At 37.3% G+C, this 22,850-nt stretch overlaps 1 protein-coding gene across 3 annotated transcripts in view; it reads left to right on the top strand.

Annotated features, from left to right (window-relative positions):
- The first annotated feature begins 596 nt into the window (after window positions 1-596).
- si:ch211-247n2.1 (calcium-activated potassium channel subunit beta-2) overlaps window positions 597-22,850 on the top strand; it is a 53,304-nt gene continuing 31,050 nt past the window's right edge. For 2 of the 3 annotated variants that reach the window (XM_051672996.1, XM_051672998.1), the window contains exon 1: window positions 597-754. The gene's annotated coding sequence lies outside the window, so the exon portion shown is untranslated. Of the gene's footprint in view, window positions 755-8,262; window positions 8,278-22,850 lie in introns of those variants that run through there. The other variant, XM_051672997.1, reaches the window with a different exon arrangement.

Genomic DNA, 22,850 nt, shown 5'->3' with positions numbered 1-22,850 from the left:
CAAATCAAAATATCTTATATTTTTGTTTCTTCAAAGTAGACAGACACCCTTTGCTTAGATTACTCTTCTGTGAATTCTGGGCATTCACTCAATCAAATTCATGAAGTGCCACCTAAATTGCTTTTTAAGCTTTATTGAAGGAATTCTCTTGAATGCTGGGCATATATTGGCTGTTTTTCCTTCATTTTTCTGTCCAAAGTAGAAAAAAATCTTAGAAATCTAAAGAAATTCATACATAAGCACAATTTATATTTCTCTAAGATAAAGGATTTTTAAATCATGAGAAACATGAAATAAGTCTGTCTAAACTTTTGACAGGTATTGTAACATAGTATTACTGTCTGATACCACCACTGTACCATGGTATTACCACAGTACTTTTTTTTTTCTAAGGGATGTTTTTACTATTTTATAGAACTGCTCACTAGAACTACCTGTTGCTTGGTCATCACTGCCAGGAGTGTGTGTACATGTGTATGTGTGTGCACACTAGTCGACTAATTTTAAACATGAGAGAGCAAGTGAGTCTATTGTGCCTGTCACTCTAGTTGTACCAGCAGCTATCTGAAACATTTTGAGCACACAGGCTTACTCTCAGAGTTAGCACACCTCTCTGACTAATAGTGCTCCTCACGAACAGGCTTATCCAATAGAACATCTGTAGAAGAGTTTAAACTGCCACTGACAGTCACAATTGCCCACTGGGAATGAGGTTATCGACTTGATAATCCAGAAGGAACAAAGACACCTGAAGGTAGGCACAATTTATGCTCAAAAAAATCTGCCATTCTCAGCCAAACAACTAAAGAGTTGTTATGAGAGATTAGACTCACCCATAGAGAACCAATGTGTTATCTGGGATTCATTGTGAGTTAGAATTTTTCTTCATTTCAATAAGCGGATTTGCTTTACCTTTATTAGGCATGTGTGTGTGCGTGTGTGTGTGTGTGTGTGTGTGTGTGTGTGGCGGGGGGGGGGGGGGGGGGTAGTAAGTGTGTTTACTGGTTACACAGAAATGAACAAGAGAAAAAGAAAGCACTAAGTCTCGTCTTGTTTGTTCATCAAACTTTGTTGAGTCTTTGTAAACCATTGCAATCGTATCACTATTACAACATACCCTTCGAGCAATCCAGAACTTGTGCGACTTTTGGCTTTTCTTTCTTCTTTATTTAAATAAAACTGTCATCAAAAGAAATCCAAGTTTATCAAATAAATAGATGATTCTTGAACTTTATTTGGTGATGGTCCGACACTGACCTTCAGTGTTTGGAATAATAGCCTGCAGTTCCTCCAGTGCCATTGTTTTCAGCTTCTCAACCTGATAATGAGGCAGCAGGCAGCATTGCCGCCTCCCATTAGCACTTAGCACCCAGGGGAGACTAAGGGTGCATTCCATTCAGAAGTGATCATCCCTAAGCCCTTTTCCCTTTGAAGACATTACCATCCACTGTGAGAGCCTTGGAAGGCTAAAAGGTGCGGGGCTGAAAAATAAGGGTCATTCGGAACCCACATTTTAATTCATTTTTGTTGGACAATCTCTTTTTAATCATGATTGTTCTCCCTTCAAAATGCCCTTCGGAGGGTGATTTATCCCATTTGGAACGCAGTGTAAGATGCTCGCCAAGGGGCGTGTCACGAATCCATCATGCTTTCTAACTGGATAACCAGTTAACTGGTTAAATAGTTAACCTAAAATAATAATTAAAAAAAATATGCCTTAATTTACTCAACCTACAATGTTGTTCCAAACCTGCATGACTTTCTTTCTTATGCCGAACACAAAAGGAGAATTTTTAATGAATATTTCGAATTAATAGTCTTGTAAAAACAATGGCAGTTGATAGTGACTCACTTTAAAGCTTAAAAAAGGTTTATTGCTGAACTTTACATTTACTTTACACAGGTAAACTATTAATTGTTAACTTGTAATTGGCCATATGCATGAGGTTGACAAAAAAAAAAAGAAAAAAGGCTGACAGCAGTATCTAGAGAGGCTGTGGGTCACTGGCTCTAAACTGAACTCATGGACTTAAGTTTTTTATTTATTACAATTTTTATAGTTTACAGTGTATAGTTTATGTTAGAGCCTCGAGATGTTGACTTTAACAATTAAAATCATTTTATGAATTTAATTGCATTTAAATATGTCAAAAATTATTACTATACAAAACCTGGATGTTTTAATAAAATCATTATACTCATTAGACATTTTTATTTTAAACCAACATCAAGATTTTCTGTTTAAATTTATATGAATATGAATCTATATCTAATTTATATTCTAATGCCACCCCAGATGTGTATGACGTATTGTATTAAAGAGTATTAGGAGAATCTCTCAGCTCTGTTGATCCATACAATGCAATGGGGTCCAAAACTTTGAAGCTCCAAGAAGCACATAAAGGCAGTATAAAAGTAACCCATATGACTCCAGTGGTTTAATTCATGTCTTCTGAAGCGATCCAATGAGAACAGACTAAAATGTAACTCAATTTTAACTATAAATCTTGACATATGCAATGTCCTTGACGATCATGATTTCAAGCTTGATTAAAACTTCCTAGCGCCATCTAGTGAAGTGTAACCGAGCTTGAAATCATGAGCATTCCTAGAGGCTGCAATGGCAAGATTTTCAGTAAAAAATGAGTTACATTTTGGTATGTTCTCATCCAAAATCGAATGGATCACTTCAGAATATACTGATTTAACCACTACAGTCTTATTAATTACTTTTATGCTGCCTTTATTCACTTTCACTTGAATTGTATGGACCTACAGAGCTGAGATGTTCTTCTAAAAACCTTTGTTTTCTGCCAAAGTAATAAAGTCATACACATCTGGGATGGCATGATGGTGAGTAAATGATGAGAACTCTAAACAAAAACAACTGATCAGCTGTAACAGGCAACTTCACTGTAGGTGAAAACATGGTGCATCTGTATAGTTTGTTTATTCTTAAAATTTCCTTACCAAAATTAAAGCCAAACCTACACCCTCGAAGGACAGGATCTTGTATTTTATGACCACAACACAGTGTGCTGCATCTTCAAATGGTTCCAACCCACAATATTGTGACCTTATCGTCCTCATAATAAAAGTCACGTTGTGTTTGGCTGGGCAGATTTAAATTAGCAGAGCCTTTTATTACAACCATTCCTTTGTCTGGATGGGCACAGACAAGTGCCAGCTGATGCCAAACAGCCATGCTCACAGAGCATGTCAGCTCATTCCCACAATTCCTGGGACAGCCAAGGGTGTCACTAGATTTAAAATATAAATAAAAATGGTACAGAAAATGGTAAAGAAAATACAGTCAATTAAATTTGACTCTATTATTGGGTCATTAATAGACAAACTATACAAAAGTTTTTGGCAAGGTTAATCTATTACAGCCTTAAATGAAGCCATGTTATCGCTGTACAATTCAGGTAAAGTTAATCAGTTCACATAATACACTGCATGCCGGCTCCGAATATACAGCCTTTCCACTGATATTCAGAGGCAAATTTACTTGGTCTATAAAAAAATTTATGTCTCAGAGATTTGAACTTGAGATATTTGTCACCACTGAACCAACATACAATTTGATGTCATTTGTTTTATAGTTTAATTCAAATATATGTTTTCTCTGTATCTTTGTGACTTACAGTAATTTATTTAAATTTAGTTGATAATTTATTATTTTTTCTAGCAAACCTTGATGGCAGAATTAATAGCCAAATAAAAAATCTGGACAAAATGGAGCACGTTTTTTTTTTTTTTTCAATTTGGAATGCCCAGTTCCTAATGCACTCTAAGTCCTTGTGGTGGCATAGTGACTCGCCTCAATCCAGGTGGCGGAGGACAAATCTCAGTTGCCTCCATGTCTGAGACTGTCAATCCATGCATCTTATCATGTGGCTACCACAGAGATGCAGAGACGTAGCGCTTGTGGAGGCTCACGCGATTCTCCGCGGCATCCCCACACAACTCACCATGTGCCCCATTGAGAGCAAGAACCACATTATAGCAACCACAAGGAGGTTAACCCAACATGACCCTACCCACCCTAGCAACCGGGACAATTGGTTGCTTAGGAAGCCTGACTGGAATCACTCAGCATGCCCTGGATTCGAACTTGCGACTCCAGGTGTGGTAGTCAGTGACTTTACTTGCTGAGCTACCCAGGCCCCAATGGAACACTGTTTTAAATGAATGTATTTACATTTGTAGGTAGCTTACCAAAGACGTATATAGTATGTATGGCACTAATATGCTGACTAATGACTTAAAATGAATAATATGCTATTTAAAGGAATATTCCGGGTTCAATACAAGTTAAGCCTTATTTTGACTTGTCCCTCATTTCTTCGTACAGTGGAAGTGAATGGGGTCAATCCGAAAATTTTAAAATACTCACTTGTTTCAAAAGGATACCCACAAGATGTAAACAATATGCATGTTAACATGATTTTAGTGTGATAAATATATTATATTATATTATATTATATCCAACACCTCATTGCCATCAATGACCTAATGCCGTAAACCCTAAAACGACAGCAAAAAGGGTGATTTAAACAACTGTAGAGTTCAAATAAAACAGAAGAATTACAGTAATGCAAGTGTTTTTATCAAATTAAAAGCTTCACATTTCTGCCTTTAAACCCTCCAAAAATTGGACCCCTTCACTTCCATTGTAAGTGTCTCACTGTAACCTGGATTTTTGCTTTTTTAAAGAAAAGGAGGGATGAGTCGAAAATAATTTTTTGTGCTAATCAATTTATTCCACAAATGCTATCAATTGAGCTTAACTTGTACTGCGAAATATTCCTTGAAGTCTAGTGATGCCCCAGAATATAGAATTTACAAAGAATTTTATTTGACAAATGACCTTGTTTGAGGGGTCAAAATGGGACTGTGGAGCGGGAGGTCGTGTCTGTCACTGGGGAGAGAGGAAGCAGTAAGGGCCATCACCTGGTGATTACTGATATTAAACACCTGTGTCTCGTTTCAGGGACGATGGAGATGGGCTTTAAAAGGCCACCTGAGCGACATACTGGGAGAGAGACCAGAGACACTATGTGTGTTCTAAATACATTGTTGTGAAGCTGAAAAGCCAATTCGTTGTTGTGAAGCTGAAGACAACTGCATTAAAAGTTGACTCACGTGGACTGTGAAACTGGCTCCCGTGTCCTTCCTACTCGAACCCCTCTACAGGGACCTTTGACAACACAAAACTAAACTGATTTGTGTTAAAGCTAGAACTGTTATTGAGTTTAAAGCCCTGTAATTTTCTGTACCCCAGTGTATTTGTGAACTTGTTCAGACAGAGACCCATTGATCAAGAGAACGCTATAATTATTTTGTCCTTGGGCCAAAATGTTGAAACATAAAAAGCTAAGTGTGAACTCAGTCAGAAATTTCCACCTGACCTGCCTTGGAGAAAGCATGTATATAGCGAGTTATGGAAGTTTCCAGATTCTGACAGCACCAGAAAGCTTTATGTTACACCTGACGTAACATGACTTCTCAGAAATCAGCAAGTGAAGCAGCAAGTGCAAAGGCTCATTTATTCATCTTAAGTTACATGATTTAAGGGTAGATAGGAGTGTGGGGGTCGGGTGTTTCGGGCTCCCAGAGAAACACCCTGCTGAAATCACATGAACATTCACACTGAGCTGTCTGGCACTTCTTGCCTGATGTTGTTTATCCAACCACAAGGAGAACATACAGATGGCCACAGGGTTCCCCTTTACCCCATAGTATATAGCAACAATGTTTGCTTAGGTGACCTTAACTGGGGTCAGAATGGCTGTGAATGAAGGTTGACTGCAAAAATAAACAGGATCATTACAGTCTGGTTGGCTTCTGTGAAACACAGTAGCTGGGTGGCTGTTATGGATGTTATGATGTGCGGATTTTGTTTTTTTTTATGAGTGTGTTATATTGTAGCTGCCTGTCTGTGACCATAAATTAGATGGGGTAAATGGCCTCTTGTATGTTAGACTTGTCAGCTGTAAAGTCATGGCAATGTTTACAGAAAGTTTTTTACACTTTGGCATCTCTCTTACACCTGTTATGCAGACCTATTTACAGTATTTATTGTAGCAATTTATTGTAAGAAAGAAGAAGCGTACAAAAGCAACACGTTACTTGTTTAAAAAGTAATTCAGATAATATAGTCTAAAATAAAAAAATATCACGTTACTTTATTCGTTTCTCTGATTAATTTTTACTTGTCAAACATCTTAGGTATGGAAAATAATTACAAATAAGATCTCTTAAAAACTGAAATGTTCTTGAAAAAATTAGTTTTATCGTGGCAAATCATAGAGTAGGCTACTGGAATTCTCGGAAACAACATGGCAACTTCTCATGTGATCAGGTTTCAATATTCTGGGTTCAACAAGTTATGATCAGTTGAAAGCATTTGTGGCATAATTTTGATGACCTCAAATATACTTTTGCAAACTGAGGTTACAGTGAGGCTCTTACAATGGAAGTGAATGGGGCCAATTTTTGGAAGGTTTAAAGGCAAAAAGAAGTTTAGAATTGTATAAAATCTGTTTCTGTTAAAACTTGTGTATTATTTGAGATGTAAAGTTGTTTAAATCATTGTTTTTATGGTCGTATTATGGTTTTATTGTTTATAGAGTTACATCGTCATGGCAGTGAATTAGTAAAATTGGATATAACTTTACACAGAAAAGGTTAGTAAGTGATTTTATCTATGGATTGGCCTCATTCAGTTCCATTGTAAGTGCCTCACTGTAACCCAAATGTTTGCTTTTTTAAAAGAAAATAATTTTTTGAGGTAATCAACATTATGCCACAAATGCTGTTGATTGATCTTAACGGAGCCTGGAATATTCTTTTAATTTACACAATGTAGTGAATAAACAATATACAAACATGAAGAGTTTATAACATCACACAAAGTGTTGATGTCAGTCTGTCAAACCACACTTTAGCATATTCTTAATAAATGTCAACATACCTAGTAATAAAGATATGCTTATTGCAATGTTGAAATGTTATTGGGATTATTTCCATTCTCATTTTTCTTCATTCTTTGATTATTATGTACTACACAAAACCTTCGTTGTCACTCTAGTTTCATGGCTGATCTAAAGGACATTTAAGCTTTAATAACTTTAAGTTATTAAAGTGTAAACTGAAATGTATACTATAATAACTCTCTAAGGTCCAAACAGGGCCAGAGGACAAACAGAGCATCCAGTACAGCTGGGGAAATTTAGGAGCCAATTTGAAGTTAGCATTAGGAATTTGGCAGCTGCATTACACAGTAGTGCTATAACTAATGCAAGCTATAACTTTAGATTTTAAAAAGCAGTGTGATTATTCTATTTTAGACTTTAACTTAATTGTTCAGTCAAAGAGCAACTAATGCATGGAATATGTTTATTGACTGTGGGCAAACTTTTATTGCATTACAGTAATCACCGAAAATCTCTGAAACTCGTCAACTTATAGTGCATTCAAAAATGCTGTGGAGAGAGGATTAAAAAAGATACATTTTCTCTGTTTACAATGTAAATGTAGAATTTATTTTGTTTACTATATTGATAAATATAGCACAAGAGTCCATAAATTGAAATATTTGGATTTCAAAACTTTAGAGATTACAAAATAATAATATAAACGATATAATTAAATATTTTAATTGAAATATAATTATAATTTATTATCGATCGATCGATCGATTGATCGATCGATAGATAGATAATACTTTACTATCCACTTAATCTGTATACGTAAAATATTAGGCTACATATGTCACAACAACTTATCATAATGCTATAGAGTTAACTGAATGTAAAACAGCTAAACCAATGTTCTGGTTTTGTTCAAATTTAGCAGCATGACTCGTTTCCTGGGCTTGTCTCATATTGTTGTCCCTGCTCTGTGATTTATCCCTGTTGTTTAAGTGTCATTACCCTGCGGCTGTGTCAATGGGCCTGAATGAGTGTGATTAACTGTCTGCTGACTGGATCTCTGACCAGTGGTAGTGCTGGATGAAAACAGCAAATTTTACATTCACCAATTGATGGTTGCTGTCTAGAAAACTCTGCTTTCTCACTCGAAATGGTATTGACAAATGGACGGGCTGCACTAGCTCTCCCTGAGAGTGGCATGTCAATCTCTCATGGCCAGTCTGGTTTGTTAAATACTTTTCTGGCAGACGCCTGACTGACCACGTTAGAACCCTCATATTATGGCTGATGCTGACTGCGACTGTTGTTTTGTCTGCTGGGGAGACCTTTGTGATTTGAGGTATTTAAAAATGCAGCACCACAGACAAAATGCTTGTGATAAAGGCTAAGGAATTATAGTTTTGATGTGGTAAGTGCCCTAGTGTGCCAGCCATTCTCTCAATGCTGAGCAAATATTTGTAACCGAATTGAATCTCGGCTACCCAAGCTGCTGTCTTTGGTGGTAGGTAGAGTGTGATGTAATACACCTTTGGTAATGTTGGTGAACTTTATTTTATTAGCAAGATGGGAGATAAAGCAGTCTTTATTTCCATCATGATATAGCAATTTGTACCATTTATAACATAAGAAAATGCAGGTCAGGAGGAACGTTAATCGAACACCTTATCTAAGGTGTGAGAGATGATGTGAGAATGGTGTGTATTTAACAACTTGGGAAAATATATATGGTATTTCTCGACTTGACATAATAATGGCTTCAGTGCATTTCAAGAAATGGCAAAGCCTTCCCAAAAAAATTACAAAAATACTGGGCCCTATTTTAAGGGCGCTAAGTGTGCTATGCAGTACATCAGTGGGCATGGCCATGATGTTTTGGTATTTTCATGCAAGCATGCGCTAATAGTAGGCGCAAGTGGGTTTGGCGAAACTGTGCATGCAAAGTGCTACTGGGCTGGGTGAAAATTGTGCTTATAATTAGCGCTCTCACAAATTTTTTGGTTGAGCACAGTCATTGCACCGCACCTAGCGCTGTCATGAAAACAGAGGCCAAAAAAATCTGTGGAGAGATGGTTCTCTATTTTCATGACCACGCTATACAACCGTGCGCAACATCTTATCTAATTTTCTTGAGAGCGCTAATTCTAAGTGCAATTTTAGTTTTTGGGTTTATAGTTTTTGGTTATTTTCAATTGGTTAGGTTTAGTCATAGGAGTCAGGTTAGATTCTTAAAAATATGTATATAAATGTGTAATGTGAATAAAATTATTGTGACTAAATTTACTTGCCTGTTACATGTTTTATATTGTTGATAATTGATTAGGTTAATTAGGGGTTGAGTTAGGGGATCGAAAATATCGATATGATAGTATAATAAATCTAAAATAATGTATTTCTAAACAAAATAAACCATGTTGCGGTTAAACACTCGATAATATCTGAAGAATGCTGAGCCTGTGATATAATCGTCTGAACTGAGGAGAGACAGTTCTGTCAATGATGTTTTCAAGGGACAGGAAAATATTATAGTTTAGTATAGTGTTAATATAGTTAACGAAACCTAAAATAAAAAACTCACTAAAACCATTTTCGTTAACTAAAATCAAAATAAAAACGGAAATTATTTGAAAAAACTAAAACTAAACTAAAATACACTTTCTTAACTCCAAAACTAACCTCGGATTCAATTCAGTTTTAGTTTAGTTTTAGTTTTGGGCAAAGTAGGACACTTTTGGAAATTTTACATATCTTGGCATTTTTAATTATGATCCAAACACATATAACCTGACATTATACCTTTGAAGAAAGCTTAGGATTTCGTCTACCTCAGACAAAAGCAAAAATGAAGAAATTCTTAATACTGAGAAGTAGAACCTTTGAAGACCCTCTTTTGACCAAATCCCAGAGGACAAATGATTCTCTAGAAAAATATCTACAAAGTATATTTTTTTTTATATTGTAACACTTTTACATACACTTTTACATCATAAATCATTATGTAACATTTACAAACATTTCACCACAAATTTCTATTTTCTTTACCATTGCTTTTCCCACCGGTGGTCATGAAATAAGCTCTGCCATACATCCCAATACAAAAATCATAAATTATATAGCTTGAGACAAAAAAGGTTAGTAAGTGATTTTATCACACTAAAATAACATGTTTAACATGTTGTTTAAGCCTTGTGGCAACACTTTTAAAACAATGAGTATTTTAATGTTTACTCATTGGCCCCATTCACTTCCATTGTAAGTTCAACCCAGATTCAAGCTATATCCAATTTTACAACTTTACACACAGTAGGCATCATAGATGTAAATGTGAGCATGTCATGTGTGCATTTATCTCTGTGACATTCCAAAGTTGCAAAAGTACACAATTGGCTATTTTGGAATCTTAGTTTAAATAAAAGCTATATTTGGACAGGGAAGTTTCGAGTTCTAAAGGTTACAGTATGTTTTCATTGTACACAAATCTATTTAATATCAAAAGATCAAGGAATTTTTTTATCCTCAGAATATGACCCCTTTAAGCGGTATTTGCTCTGAAAAAAAAATCTATAATTCAGAATTCAGTTGTTCACTAATAAATACACGTCACTGGGGTTGATACTTAATTAAATAATTGTAGAGGACTTTACAAAAAAAAAAAAAAAAAAAAGTGATAATTACACTTATCACAGTGTTCATCTGAATTCTGCTCTTCTTGAATCAGGATCCAAAATTAGCATTCAGCTGGTGTCACACTTGAAATACCACATTCCAAAAGAGAGTAAGGCAGTTACTTGGATGTGTTTACCAGGGTAATAAATGTTATCATGTTGACACCATCTTTTCAACACGCAGCTCTGAAATTGACCCATTTGCCCTGCCATGCTCACAATAACAATGAACCTGAGTGCAGACAATTTCTGGTTTGTTCTTTCAACCTCAGTTACACTCCTCCACCAATATTTACAACCTACAGATAGTTTAGCAGCACTAGCTTGTCAAATATCCCATCAGTGAAAGATTCCTGCCCCCCTTTCTTCTTCCTACTCATACTTTTGAAGCTAATCGTGGCAGGCACTGGTTGTAAATTTTGCACTGTAAAATGTGAAGCATGTATTTCTGTTGTGATGTCAGACTCCAGTTGTTGTGGAGCCTTAAAAGAGACACTGACCTTCCAACACCAAAGTCTTCATGATACACACCCCAGTTACACACAAGTGCCCATAGACTTGCACCATCTGCTTCAAGAGAGACACTTCTTAGCACCAGAATATACCTGGGGGGAATTCACTAAGAATGAATTGTCCACTGACAACATAATGGGATGTCTGGAGGGGTCGAGGAGGCCGATTGCACCAGCTTTAGTGAGCCACTGGCAAAACAGAGCAAATCACCTACAGACTATGGCCAATACAGGCTTTTTTTTTAAATGAATGGAGACCCCCATAACATAACATCTACTCATCTTTGTGTAGAGGAACTCATTTCATCCATCACACTTGTTTTGAGGTCCTTCAATAATTTCATTGATATTTTGGCTTGATTTGAAAGCCTCTCTTCACCTGTAGTTAAAGCAGTCTTGATGACGCACTAAACTGATACTGTAAGCTAATTGGCAGTGATGTGCTCATTCGAAAAACTGTTTCACGAAGCTTCGAAACCGTTTTAAACCAACGCTTCACAACGCGTATCAAACTGACTATGTCACATGATTTATGCAAACGAGGCTTCATTACATCATACTGTTTTGAAACTTTTCTAAATGTTTCAAGGTTTGATGCTAGGGGGTGTTGATCCCACAGTGAACTCCTGAATCAGAGTCAATGTAGGCTGTAACTGATCTAGAATCAGTTTAGCAATACCTTTTAGGTTCATAAAATCTAACTGATTCAAACAAAATTTGCTGTTTTGAATTCAGCCATTTTAAATTCCCAGTTGATCACCTTGATTTATGTTCCCACAGAAACACACAATGACAAAAGTCAAAAGGTTGTGTTTATGAGAAACAGACCTAAATATTTTGTGATATTTAAAGAGAATTGTTTGGTCTACAGAAAGTGAATGTGGAATTTGGAATAAACTACCGTCAATGATAAGTGGACAATGTATCGAACATGTAACTTATGTTTCATACACTTGAGCTCGAGTCCAAAGCTTACTATATGCGAATTATCAAAAGAGCCTCAGCTTTTTGTTACAAATGTTTATTGCACGAACTGTATGGGCATTAATAAATGTTTAATATGTTCATATAAATATTGTTTTACTGTGAAAACAAACTTGATTAAAAATCAGTTTAAAAAAATAACCATATAAAGGCCAACTTAAATATGAAGGTCTACATATTTTGTATTCCAGGATATTGTAGAAGTGCCTGGAGTAGTAGAAGCTAGCATTTATATATATATATATATATATATATAATATTAAGTAAGTGCATTTAGTGTGGATTGGTTTGGTTTCAGCAGATTGTGTGGAGGTAGGAAGCTCATTCCACCACAGAGGAACAGAGAAAGTGAATGATTGTGAAATAGACTTTGTGCCTCTATGCGATGGGACAACCAGACGCCACTTGTTCATTAGACCTGGAGGAGTGAACTGAAATAAGAGGGTGCTGTTGCACAGGCTGTCCTGAAGGCCAGAGTCAAAGCTTTACATTTATTGCGGGCAGCTAAAAGTGGCCCGTGGAGTGAAATCAAGAGTGGGGTGACGTGAGTTTTTTTGGCGTGCTGTTGCATTCTGAACCATCTGTAGTGGCTTAATCATGCTAGCTGGGAGGCCGACCAACAGAGCATTACAGTATTCCAGTCTTGAAATGACCAGAGCTTGGACCAGGAACTGTGCAGCATAACTGATTTTTATATTGTTGTAAAGCGCGAACCTGCAAGACCATGCCGTTTATAAGACGTGGGCAGTGAAGTTAAGCTGGTCTTCTACCACCACTCCCAGGTTCCGAGCTGTCCTGGTTGGTGTTAGTGTAATTGCACCAATGAATGGTGAGGTTGTTGGCTGGGATCAGGAGTAGTTCTGTTTAGCTGAAGATTTCCAAGAGGCAGGTAGATATACGAGCTGAGATGGTGGGGTTATCAGGCTGGAACGACAGGTAGAGCTGTGTATGAACTGCGTAGCATTGGTAGGAAAAGCCATGCGCCATAATTATAAATCCAAGTGATGTAGTGTAGTTCCCTGAGGAACACCAGTGTTGAGGTGGTGTAACTTGGTTTGGTGACACCTATCCTCTTCAGATGACTTTGAAGGATCTGCCTGTGAGGTATGACTCAAACCATCCAAGCGCAGTTCCTGTGATGCCCAGGTCAGATAGAGTGGACAGGAGAATCTGGTGGTTCACAGTGTCAAAAGCAGCAGACAAGTCAAGGAGGATAGGGACAGAGGATTTGGAGTTATTTCTTGACAGTCTCTATCGAGTGTCCTTTTTTGAAGCCAGACTGATGTCTGTCGAGTAGGTTGTTCAGTGAAAGAAAACTGGTGGAATACAATCCTCTCAAGAGTTTTAGCTAGGAAAGGTAGGAGAGAGCAGTCTGTAGTTATGGACTACACGTCTTAAACATGCCGTGTTTCGAGCGTTTCGAAACACTGAATCATTTCGGAAAGCTTTGTTTTCTCCCATCACTACTAATTGACTTGAAAGGGCACCTTTGATGATGATTGGTTGTTTATGTGGATGGAGGCACATTTTCTTTTTTCGGCCGCATTTTGGATGGAAGCGAATTATGTTATGAAATTTGCATATCCATTCTGATTGGCCAGTTTACTAATCAGATGAGCCTTTATGCTGTCAGCCTCTGCCAGCTTATTGTGCAATAACAAACAAAAAAAATATTTTTGCATCTTTTCGATCTCTGCAAAGACCCAATCCATGAGCTATCACCTGTCGTCTTGAGCAAGGTACTTAAACCTAATATGATCCAGCAGGACTGTCCCTGTATTATGTATATGTAAGTCGCTTTGGATAAAACATAAGCGAAACGATTAATTGATAATCAGCTTATCGTATTTGGATTTGAACACTAAAATGTAATTTTGTGCATCAGGGTCAGAAGTTAAACAGGGCTCAGGCAAAAATGTCCTATATATTTAAAATGTGGGGGCAAAGCACTCCAATAGTAAACTCCTCTGCTTTTTATCTGTTGTCCTACATTTGTTATATTTCATTACATTCTGTTATAAGCCTATTTAGTTATGGGTTTAGCATAGGTTTAGTCCCTCTGCAGACACCATAGTGACCTGTAGCTTTCAGATATCATCTGTGTTACAGTAAATTGTGCATTATTTACAGCTACATTTGTATTTGATGTTAATTTGATTTTAAAGATAACAGTGTTCAGATTGAAAATATATTTCTATTTAGTAATTCTATTGAAGTATTTGACAAAAATGGACACCAAATGTGTGAATGGTAAGAAAGATATTTTTGTCAAATAACACATGCCCCAAATATTATCTGTTAATTAAAAAAATAATAATAATTAATTTCTCACTCTGCTGTGCATTGATTGGACACACATTTGTATCCTATCAACTGTGCAATATGTGGGTTTTAATATATGATCAATTTGCATATGATGTAATGTTGCACAGTTTGTAATTTGGGCTGTTTATTGCCTCTGTGGCACCTGCTTTGCTATTTAGACTGTGGATTGTATTTTCACTAGTAAAGTTAGAATGTTGGCTTGATAAAGTATTTAGGCTGATTGTTTTTCCAAAATCCCTAAACCAAGACCAAAATTTCCTATTGTAACTCCTCCTAAAGCTTTCAAGCTTCATCCCAAAAACTTCGGAATTATGGTTTTCACACAACCAACGATCAAATATTGGAAAGATCTTATGGACTTACATGGATGGAACAAGACTATTCAAAATTTCAAAAGATACAAATGTAAACAAGCACCCACAAGACCTTGATGGTGCATTCACATCATGTCAGAATTATTGGAATTACAAGATTCCGACTTGCAAAAAACATTCACGTTTTTGTAGAACTCATAATTAATTGTAAACAAAAGAACAAAAAATTCTATGAAAGCTCCAACTTGACAGTCATGACGTAATTTTATTATAGCCAGAATTATCTGGAGCGCTTTGTTTGTTCTTAAACATTTTACTGGAACATATAGAAGTGAATTAATTAATTAATGTAGTGAATTGATTACATATTTTGCTGATCAGTTAACAGTGAGACAAACAAATAATGTCAGCTGTCCACAGAACAATCATTTTAAATTCTGCAATGCAATTACTATAACTCGTTTTTTTCTCTATAATAAACCACTATGAGTTCTGAACATACATTTAAAACTAAAAGAACTCTGTCAAACATGGTGAGGTGATGTGTTATGCCAGCACATCCAATACTAATTTCAGAGAAAGCCTCTCTCCAAACAAACTTAATTTACCCCTGAACAGTTTTATAGAGCCCTCATAAAACATCTTTATATCGCTGGTAGTTCTTCACCCAAAAATGTTGAAGGAATGTACTTGGGACCCATTTATATGTAATAAATTATCCATTCAGCTTTATAAAAAGACTTGGGTGCTTGTACAGTCACAAAATAAAACTTTTAACAAACAATTATTGAGATAAATACCAGTGATGGACGCATTCTTCTATTACTTCTAGTACTTCATTATTTTCTAAGTCCAGTCACATATTTGTGTCATAAACGATAAGAGTTTGAGAAACAGAGTAATGTGTTTATTGCTTCATCACTCATACTTGCCACTTTGTTCGACTTACTCTGTGGTTTGTCTGCATGCATTTGCATCTGCTGTGCAAAATAAGGAATTTTATATTCCGCACACTTTCTTATGCATGTGTTTAGATAATCTTAGCATTCTGGCCAACACTGGTGAAAGATTCCAAAGTAAAAATCTCATTAGTGTAATAGGCCTGAAAATGCTCCATTAAGATGTAATTATGTTTGCTTGATGAGAGCAGTAAATCAGCACAAAAAGGAATGGTTGTCAAGATTTGAAACAATAATTGAATAGAGTTTTCAACATGAAATTTTTTTATTTTGTGATCCATCTGACCCTGATAAGCAGTCAGTGATTAACTAACAGTAAGTTTTGACATCTTTTGATGACAGTGCTTGTACCTAATTCATTTTCTAATCATCAATACAGATGTGAACTTGATTGATTTTCCAAATTTTCAGTGCTTCTGATCCCTACCAGAATACAATATTCAAACATATGATTCGGAATATTAATCATCCTGTCACACCATATAGGGCTATGTCCTGTAAAATGTGTACAAATACACGCTTTGTCTTAATATTTCTTTATATAACATCACACATGGTATCTGTTGGTTATCATTCCTGTCTTACAGATCTAAAGTTTTCAAGACTTTAAAGAAGAGCCCTCCAATTTTGGGCACTTGTAAAACACCTAATATAATATAATGAAATATAGGCGCTTTATGTGACTTGAAAGAAAAAAGATTTAATCAGAGTACACAGCAACTTTTGAATGCCAATGAATGAAGAAAGATTGGTGTAGTTATGGCATCTACTTGTAGGGGTTAACTTGGTTGTCATTGTTAGTTGGAGGCAAGTGGTATTTATAATTTAGGGGGAGAGGACATTCTTATTTTAGAGTGCATTTTACTGGACATTTAGGAGTACGCTAGGACAAAGATGGCCTTACGGTCAACAGACATTAGCTAAAAGACACAAATCTCTGATTTTCATTTCATGGAGACTTTAATAGTTAAAAGTTGTGGTCTCGGTGACTGACATTGTTTCAATCAATTTTGAACATTTCATTTAGCCCGTCTTTAATTTTTTCAGTGATGTTGTCCTTTGGAGTTTACCTCTGTTTTTGTCATTAGAGCCATAATTTCATGCAACATTAGGTGTGTAATTGTGTGTTAAATAACGAAGGTGAGCAAGGATCACTTTGCTAATGAATGCAACATTGTTAATGACACTCAATGGACACAAAAGCATAGTTACATGCAGCTAATTCAGACAATAATGTTGATTGTTGTCATGCTAATGAAGGAAATATTGTCCTACAACTGTGAAAGTCTATAAACATCCAAAAAAAAATACAAAAAAATACAAAAATACTTGAAGAGTCTGGTTGCTTTGCTCCAAGACTACTCTACTGAAAGAAAAGAAAAAACAGCTTAATGGGATAGTTCACCCAAAAATGAAAATTCTCTCATCATTTACTCACCCTCATGCCATCTAAGATGTGTATGATTTTATTTCTTCTGCAGAACACAAACGAAGATTTTTAGAAGTATATCTCAGCTCCATATAGGTCTGGTGAATGGTGATCAGGCCTTTGAAGCTCCAAAAGTTGAAATATATGTAATTAATATGAGTCCAGTGGTTTAATCAATGTCTTCTGAAGCGATCCAGTTGGTTTTGGGTGAGAACAGACAAAATATCACTGTACATCTTGCTATAGGAAGTGTAATTGAGCTTGAAATCATGATCGCCAAGGAGAATGCTGTCAAGATGTACTGTGAAAAAGGAGATACATTTTGGTCTGTTCTCACCCAAAACCAACTGGATCACTTCAGAAGACATGGATTAAACCACTGCAGTCTGATGGATTATGTTTATGCTGACTTTATCTGCTTTTTGGAGCTTTTGGGGTTCAGGTGAACATTCACTTGCATTGTATGGACCTACAGAGCTTGATATTCTTCTAAAAATCTTTGTTTGTGTTCATCAGAAGAAAGAAAGTCATACACATCTGGGATGGCATGAGGGTGAGTAAATGATGAGAGAATTTTCATTTTTGGGCAACCATTTAAACCAGTCTAAGCTTGTAATCTGGTTTTAGCTGGTCTCTAAGCCTGGTCAGATGGGTCTGTTGGCTGGTTTAAAAGGGGTTTGGGGTATTTGTTAGCTGGTCAGCCTGGAAGACCAGCTGAAAACCAGCATAGCTAGACTTCAACTATCAACTATGCCATCTTAAACCAGACAAGACCAGAAAAAAACAGCTTTGTTAGCCAGTTGTTAGCTTGAGAAAAATGTTTACTATAAATAAAGAAAACATTACATAAAGTGCTTTAAACTCTGGATTTAGTTCTCAGGTGATTTTGCAAAGAGAAAAATCAATTTTCTGTGACTGGAAAAGGGCAATAATTATTTATCATTTTCATGTGTCAGGCCTCCAGAAGGCAGTATTAGCATGTCATTTCACTAAAGAAGAAAAGACATTGGAGCAGCCCTCCCAGGAACAACACATTCCTATCTCTATTTACATGCTAAATGGCTTAAAAAAGCATGACTAAATCAGAATCTCTTCAAAGTTCATATTCATTACCAGTCTTGAATATATCATCATCTACTGACATACTGGACTGCCTGCTGCTCAGTATTTCTGAGGTTCCAGTCTGTTCACCACAATTTTATTGCCATCAATTATAATGTGGAGTACCTACAACCAAGGGTGATTATAGGAGTTCTAGGAGGGCTCAGAGGAATAGTGCTTGCCTTTAAGGGATAGTTCACCCAAAAATGAAAGTTCTCTCATCATTTACTCACCCTCATGCCATCCCAGATGTGTATTACTTTCTTCTGAATACAAATTTTTTTTTTTAGCAGAATATTTCATGTCTATACAATGCAAGTGACATAAAAGCAGCATAAAAGTAATCCATAAGACTCCAGTGGTTAAATCTATATCTTCAGAAGCGATATGATAGGTATGGGTGAGAAACAGATCAATATTTAAATCCTTTTTTACTATCAGTCTCCACTTTCACATTCTCCTTCTTTTGTTTTTGCCAATAGCAACGCTTTTGTATAAAAAGCCACATAAATCACTGCAACGACAATATGGGTTTAGTAAATCCCATGATGCACAGCCACGTTGAATGAACATTCCAGATGATTTGGGTGAATGCCAGATGTCTGTGTTTTTTTTTTTTTTTTTGCAACACAAAAGGCCCCTGTTAGGCGTTATTTAACCAGAAAGGGGATTTGAAGGGTAAACACCAACAACTGTCCGGGACATACTAAGCTTTTTAAAGACATTTAATATTAGAGCCATTTTATATTAGAAATACTGGAAGCTGTTCATCTGGTGCCAGGGGGGAGCAGAGAGCAGGTGTTTTTTTGGGTGCAATGGGGACAGTAGGTTTCCTTGGGTCAGTGCATCCTGTCTGGCTCAGGCTAATATCTAGTTCATCTCCCTGTGAGCTGTACCACTCAGCATAGGAAAGAGGTTAAACATATAATATATTATAGACATGTAACACAAATATGGTATTTGGAATATTTACATTTACCGCTCTGTCCTGCATGGTAGATACCTGGTCACTGTGACTTATCAGACCTTCATTTTAGATTAAATATTGTATACAAACACAGTTGCGTACTTTGTGGGCTGGTCGAGCAGAATCAAACAGATCAGAGATACAAGCTGACACTAATAAAAAAAATAAAGTATGGTACTACCATGTTTTTGTTTTTGTTTTTTTTTTTGGACATGGTACCATGGTAGGATTTGAAGTACCTTGGAGTATCATGTAAATACCATGGTATGAATATGGTTATCAATTTCAATTGCAATAAGAATTACTGTATATAATTAATGTAAAACACAATGCTTTTCCAGGTCAGACAGGAAGAATATTGTTGTGGGTCTTGGTTTAACCCACTTTTCAACAGGTGATTGTTTAGAGGAAAAGCTCACTCAAAAATAACAATTCTGTCATTATTTACTCCCCTTATGCACCTTTTTTGATAACCTGCAGTTGTTAATTTAAGGAGCTATTTCTTCCTGATCTTACCAATAAAATTTGTTTTGTTCATGCAATCCAATGTGCTCAGGTTGATTCAGTGATAATAATAAGTAATACTATTTTTGACTTGACTAAAACCAGTAAATTTAGAAGTTACCATATTTGTAGGTTACCTCACAAAACATTTTTTACAGTGTAAGTAAGCAAAGCTTTATGGTAATATTTTGCAATAAGGTTCCATTTGTAAACATTAATTAACAACATTAGTTAACATAAACTAACAATGAACAATACTTTTACAGCATTTATTAATCTTAGTTAATGTCAATTTCAACATATAGTAATACATTTTTTAAAATCAAAAGTTGTGTTTGTTAACAAAAGTTAATGTACTATGAACTAACATGAACTAACAATGAACAACTGGTTCCCTTATGACTCAGTACACTTGACATTGCATTTATTAACACATATGGGGAGTGCCTTCTTACATGACATAGCTGAAACCTCTCTACAATAACGCCAATATTCTAATATTGGCTATGGTGTTTGAGATCCACCTCTTTTGATGCGGAGCTGTCCACTATAAAAGCAGGTGCGCAAACACCATTTCCTCAGAATATCTTCCTTCAAGACAGCAATTCATCTCTCATCTAGAAGCCCTCTACCCTTCACCGTCAACTACGTGAGTCAGCAGGCGGAATCTTCATGGCAACGAGAAGACTCTCCACTCCCCTGCAGTACTCCGTTGAACATCACTCCGCCTCGCCGCTTGACACTTCACTGGTGAACAGGCCTCAACATCCTGATTCCCCGCAGTGCTTCAGCAGGAGCTGCGTATCCTTACAAGCAATTGTATATTGTGTGTTAAATATATATATATATATATATATATATATATACACTATATTGCCAAAAGTATTCGCTCACCTGCCTTTAGACGCATATGAACTTAAGTGACATCCCATTCTTAATCCATAGGGTTTAATATGACGTCGGCCCACCCTTTGCAGCTATAACAGCTTCAACTCTTCTGGGAAGGCTTTCCACAAGGTTTAGTGTGTTTATGGGAATTTTTGACCATTCTTCCAGAAGCGCATTTGTGAGGTCAGACACTGATGTTGGACGAGAAGGCCTGGCTCGCAGTCTTCACTCTAATTCATCCAAAGGTGCTCTATCGGGTTGAGGTCAGGACTCTGTGCAGGCCAGTCAAGTTCTTCCACACCAAACTCGCTCATCCATGTCTTTATGGACCTTGCTTTGTGCACTGGTGCGCAGTCATGTCGGAACAGGAAGGGGCCATCCCCAAACTGTTCCCACAAAGTTGGGAGCATGGAATTGTCCAAAATCTCTTGGTATGCTGAAGCATTCAGTGTTCCTTTCACTGGAACTAAGGGGCCAAGCCCAGCTCCTGAAAAACAACCCCACACCATAATCCCCCCTCCACCAAACTTCACAGTTGGCACAATGCAGTCAGACAAGTACCATTCTCCTGGCAACCGCCAAACCCAGACTCGTCCATCAGATTGCCAGATGGAGAAGCATGATTCGTCACTCCAGAGAACGCGTCTCCACTGCTCTAGAGTCCAGTGGCGGCGTGCTTTACACCACTGCATCTGACGCTTTGCATTGCACTTGGTGATGTATGGCTTGGATGCAGCTGCTCGGCATGGAAACCCATTCCATGAAGCTCTCTACGCACTGTTCTTGAGCTAATCTGAAGGCCACATGAACTTTGGAGGTCTGTAGCGATTGACTCTGCAGAAAGTTGGCGACCTCTGCGCACTATGCGCCTCAGCATCTGCTGACCCCGCTCTGTCATTTTACGTGGCCTACCACTTCGTGGCTGAGTTGCTGTCATTCCCAATCACTTCCACTTTGTTATAATACCACTGACAGTTGACTGTGGAATATTTAGTAGCGAGGAAATTTCACGACTGGACTTGTTGCACAGGTGGCATCCTATCACAGTACCACGCTGGAATTCACTGAGCTCCTGAGAGCGGCCCGTTCTTTCACAAATGTTTGTACAAGCAGTCTGCATGCCTAGGTGCTTCATTTTATACACCTGTGGCCATGGAAGTGATTGGAACACCTGAATTCAATTATTTGGATGGGTGAGCGAATACTTTTGGCAATATAGTGTATATATATTATATATGAGTGTTCCAGGTATTTCAAGCCAAGCTCCTCAAGCAAATGGATGAGCAAGTCTTCGATCCAGAGACATTCAAAGAGCTCCGCACCGCTACAGACTTAGCGCTGCATGCCATGAAAGCCACCGTGCAGGCCAATGGCAAGTCCATGGGTAACCTGGTAGTTCTGGATAGACATGTATGGCTGACCCTCACAGAAATGATTGATAAGGAAAAAGCCACTCTGTTGGATGCTCCAGTGTCTCCAGCCGGCCTCTTTGGCAGCTCTGTGAATAAATTTGCTGAGCGTAACGTTGCGGTTCAACAGCAATCACAGGCTATGAAACACTTTATGCCAAAACAAAGCACATCACAGCCGGTTCGCCCTCGCTCTGTTTCGAGCCAGAACCCAACTAAAAGCCCCATACCTGCTGCCTCAGTGCCGCCACCTGCCGTCGCCGAGCCACCGGTGAACAACCCTTTGAAGTGGAATGCAGAGCTCGCTGTTCCCTCCGGGTCTGCTCTGAAGAAGGCTTGACTGGAGACACAAAACACTGTTCCCCATCTCCCCACTACTGTTTGTCGGGAAAGGAATATTGCTGTTCACAATATTGTTCAAAATGTTGTTTCTGTGTCTTATACTCAAATAAATGCAATAAAAAATGCAATAAGTGCAAAGAAGAATACAGCACTCGTTACAAATGCACGAGATGCTCACACATTCTCAATAAAGAGCACTTTTCCTCTTCAAAGCCTACACATTATGCACAACCGCTTCAACTATGGTGAGCTACGCATTATATCATACGGTGAGCAAACCAAATTGCCCTCTGTTCCGTTACGCGGACATGTGGTGAGCCATAACGGGTATTTCAGAATTGGTGCAAAAAACAATCTAACATGGTTATACAATCCAGTTTGCATGCCAACCACCCCATTTCAACGGCATTCTGTCTTCCACGGTTTCGTCCGAAGACACTCCAGTGTTACAAGCCGAAATATACAATCTCCTAGTGAAAAGCGTGATTGAGGTTGTTCCAAATTGTCAAGCCCAAA

The sequence above is a fragment of the Myxocyprinus asiaticus genome, chromosome 35 (genome assembly GCF_019703515.2).
Source record: "Myxocyprinus asiaticus isolate MX2 ecotype Aquarium Trade chromosome 35, UBuf_Myxa_2, whole genome shotgun sequence".
Taxonomy (NCBI): Eukaryota; Metazoa; Chordata; class Actinopteri; order Cypriniformes; family Catostomidae; genus Myxocyprinus; species Myxocyprinus asiaticus.
Note: the sequence above shows the minus strand (reverse complement) of the source record. Positions and strands in the feature narration are given on the sequence as shown.